Raw genomic sequence first — 4,523 nt, 5'->3', positions numbered from 1 at the left:
GGTGCGGTTAAGCAAAAAAGTCATTTTTGAAGGTTTGGTATGCTGTAATTCTGGTTCTGGACATGCTACAGAGCTGAAACTTCACAGGTACACCTTTTAGAACCACCAGACACTAAATCCAAAGAAATCTCTTTTTTTTTTTTTTTTTTTTTTTTTAATTTTTTCAATAATTGGCTATCTATCAAAAACGACAATTTTTAAGAACTTTTTTTTGTGTGATTAATAGTCCCTGGGGCATGACCCAGAACCCTAGGCACTTTTTAGGGGCATTTATTGGGTTTTAGGGCTTAAAAATGGTGTTTTTTGATTACAGAAGTTCGGGTCCCATTGATTTCAATGGGGTTCTGAAATCCGAACCGAACTTTCGTGAAGTTCGGGTGTTCTGGTCGAACCGAACTTTTCAAAAGTTCGATCATCCCTATTGGAGGGATGGTTCTGGATGGCGTAGTATGGGAGCAGAAGTAAACCTTGTCTTTAACAGGTGAAAAGCTTTATTTGCTTCATCTGACCATTTGAATGGTCTTTTAATGCTAGTGAGCTGTGTGAGGGGTCTCACAATGGCAGAGAAGTTTCTGATGAATTTCCTGTAGAAATTCGAAAATCCAAGGAATCGCTGTAGCGCTTTGCGTGTGGTTGGTGTAGGCCAATCCTGAATGCAGGATATCTTACTCATGTCCATCTCGATTCCTGTTTTGGATATGATGTAGCCTAGAAACAGTACCTCTTCTTTATGAAACAAGCATTTTTTCAGTTTCACATAAAGGTTGTGTGCAAGCAATCTCGATAATACTAGTCTTACATGTCTTATGTGTTCAGACAGGGATCGTGAATATATAAGTATATCGTCCAGATATACCACAACACAGACATCTAGTAAGTCTCTAAAAAAATATCGTTTATAAATCGTTGAAAAACTGCAGGGGCGTTGCATAGCCCGAATGGCATTACAAGATATACGAACAATCCGTATCTGGTTCTGAATGCAGTCTTCCACTCGTGTCCATCACGGATTCGAATGAGATTGTATGCTCCTTTCAGGTCCAATTTTGAAAAATAGGTAGCTCCACGCACCTGCTCAATGAGCTCAGGGATAAGCGGTAGAGGATAGCGATCTTTTATTGTAATAGCATTCAATTGCCTATAGTCGATGATAGGCCTGAGACTTGAGTCCTTATTGCGGACAAAAAAGAGTCCTGCTGCTGTGGAAGAAGTGGAAGGTCTAATAAAACCTTTTTCCAAATTCTCATCCAAATAGTCTTTGAGATGGGAAAGTTCATCCTGTGAAAGAGGATAAACATAACCGAACGGCAATTTGCTATTTGGGAGTAGATCAATGCTACAATCATAGTCTCGATGGGGAGGTAGTGCTTGAGCATTTTTCTCAAGAAAAACCTCAGAGAGATCCTGATAACATAGTGGTGCAATCTCATCTGTCACCACAGACAGGATCTTCCCGAAAGACGGGAGGTTACACGTACCCTCGCAATAGCAAGAGAGGAAGGTCAGGGTCCGTTCCTTCCAATCTATGGTTGGTTGATGTGTGTGCAACCAGGGAAGTCCCAAAACAATGGGAAAGTGGGGTGAAGGTATTAGATCGAAGGTAGTGGTCTCCATATGAGACCCATTAGTAGTGACTAGGAGTGCCTGTGTCTGATCAGTGATCGGACCAGAGGATAAAGGAACACTGTTAATAAAACTCACTGAGACAGGTTTAAGTTTAGAAATAATAGGAACTTTATTTAAAGCAGCAAAACGTATGTCAATATAATTTCCACAAGATCCTGTGTCAATCATGGCCTTAGTAGTAATCCTGTTCTGGTCCCACTGTAATGTTAAGCAAACAGAAAGGTAAGGGTTAGTGATTGAAGTTGTCAATCCCCCTAGGAGGACATGTGAACACTCACCCTTCTTTTTGTAGACTAGGGGACAGACGTTTATCTTGTGATCCGGGGATGCACAGTACAAGCAGAGATTACCAGATCGTCTTCTGGCTCTTTCCATAGTTGATAGAGGTGGGCATATGGTTCCTACCTCCATAGGAACGGGGTCAACGGCCGAAATCCGAGAAGAACTGGATAATGGCATTCCCATTTTCTCAGCCTTTCTTTCTCGTAGTCTTCTATCTATGGTGATACTGAGTTGTATCAATGCATCCAGGGTTTTTGGCAGATCCGCTCGGGCGAGCTCGTCTTTAACGGCCTCTGATAGGCCAAGCCTAAATTGGGATTTCAGAGATGCATCATTCCATTCTGAATCAAGGGTCCATCTCTTGAATTCTGCGACAAAGTCTTCTACAGGTCTCCCACCTTGTTTCATAGTTACATACATAGTTACATAGTAGGTGAGGTTGAATAAAGACAATAGTCCATCCAGTTCAACCTGTGTAGGTGTGTGTGACTGTAATCATCTAACATAGCCCTCAATCTCCTGATCCTTGAGATGTAAGTCTAAGAGTCTTTTGAAAGTCACCATACTACCCGCAGAAACCACCTCTTGTGGTAGACAATTCCACAATCTTGTAGCCCTAACAGTAAAGAACCCCCCACGTTGCCTGAGGTTAAAACGCTTCTCCTCTAATCGCATTGTATGTCCTCGAGTCCTCATGCAATTCCTTCGAATGAACAGCTTTTCTTCTAAGCTGAGATCCCCATTAAGATATTTATAAATTGCTATCATGTCCCCTCTCAGACGTCTTTTCTCCAGGGAAAATAAATCGAGCGATTGCAGCCGCTCTTCATAGGTAAGGTCCTCCAACCCCCTAATCAGTTTAGTTGCCCTTCTCTGGACTTTATCCAGCTCCAACACATCCCTCCTGAGGACTGGCGACCAGAACTGGACAGAATACTCCAGATGCGGTCGGACCAGAGTTTTATAAAGTGGAAGGATTATAGTCTTATCTCTGGAATACATCCCTTTCTTTATGCATGCTAATATTCTGTTGGCTTTGGAAGCTGCCGCTTGGCATTGCATGCTGTTGCCTAATCTATCATCAACTAAGACTCCCAGATCTTTCTCCATTTTTGATTCCCCCAAGGGTTCCCCTCCTAACGTGTATTGTGTTTTTATGTTTTTGGTCCCCAAGTGCAAAACCTTACACTTCTCCACATTAAACCTCATTTGCCATGTCGTTGCCCACTCCGTAATTTTGTCCAGGTCATTCTGTAGGATATCTGCTTCATGCTGTGCAGTTATTGCCCTGGCCAATTTTGTGTCATCTGCAAAAACTGATAACGAACTACTGATCCCTTCCTCAATGCTGTTTATGAATAAATTGAACAAGGTTGGTCCCAGGACTGAGCCCTGGGGCACCCCGCTTACTACCTCAGACCAGTCTGAGTATGCGCTGTTTATTACTACCCTTTGGACACGGCCTTTTAGCCAATTCCGTATCCAAGAGCAAACCCTGCTGTCGATACCTGCAGACCTTATTTTATAAATTAAGCGCTTGTGGGGAACTGTATCAAACGCCTTAGCGAAATCCAAGTACACCACATCCACTGGTCTCCCCCTATCTAGCTCACAGCTCACTTCCTCGTAGAATGCTAAGAGATTGGTTTGACAAGAACGCCCATTTGTAAACCCGTGCTGGTTACTACTGATGATGTTGTTGTCTTTAGCATACTCTACGATATAGTCCCTTATCATCCCCTCCAAAAGTTTACATATTATTGATGTCAGACTGACAGGCCTATAATTTCCCGGGATATGTCTCTGGCCCTTTTTGAATATCGGAATCACGTTAGCCTTCCTCCAATCCCCTGGTACATCTCCTGTCCTAATACTGTCAGCAAAGATCAGGAACAGTGGTCTAGATATAACCATACTGAGTTCCTTGAGCACTCTCGGATGTACGCCATCCGGGCCTGGTGATTTGTTTGTGTTAAGTTTATCCAGTCTTTCCCTGATTTCCCCCTCTGTTAGCCATAGTGGCAAGTCCTGTGTATTACTACTAACCATACAGTCATGGTCAGTGTACCCTTCCTTTTCCTGCGTAAAGACTGACGAGAAAAAAGAATTCAGCACGGTTGCTTTTTCAGTGTCCTCTGTAACCATCCTCCCATCATCGTTAATTATGTGTGCAATATGCTCTGCCCTAGTTTTTTTGCTGTTGATATATTTAAAGAATTTCTTTGGGTTTTTTTTACTATCCTCCGCTATTTGTCTCTCAAAGTTGATTTTAGCCATCTTGATTTCGTGTTTACACTTCTTATTTTCCTCCTTGTATTGCTGGAAGGCCGATACTGTGCCCTCTGATTTATATTTCTTGAAGGCCAATTTTTTTCCCCTAATAAGTTTTTTAACGCTACAGTTTAGCCAGCCAGGTTTGGCTTTGTCTCTTCTAAATTTATTCCCCATAGGAATGCACTGCAAGATGCCTTTGCTTAATATTGTTCTAAAGCATTCCCATTTTTCCTCTGTGGTCAGTGATCCCAGGGTTTGGTCCCAGTTTACCCTTTCCATCAATGAGTACAATTTTGGAAAGTCTGCCCTTCTGAAGTTTAGGGTTCTTATGTTCCCCACTT

The sequence above is a fragment of the Pelophylax lessonae genome, assembly GCF_965119305.1.
Source record: "Pelophylax lessonae genome assembly, chromosome: 7".
In the NCBI taxonomy this organism is placed as follows: Eukaryota; Metazoa; Chordata; class Amphibia; order Anura; family Ranidae; genus Pelophylax; species Pelophylax lessonae.
This window is presented reverse-complemented; position numbering follows the sequence as displayed.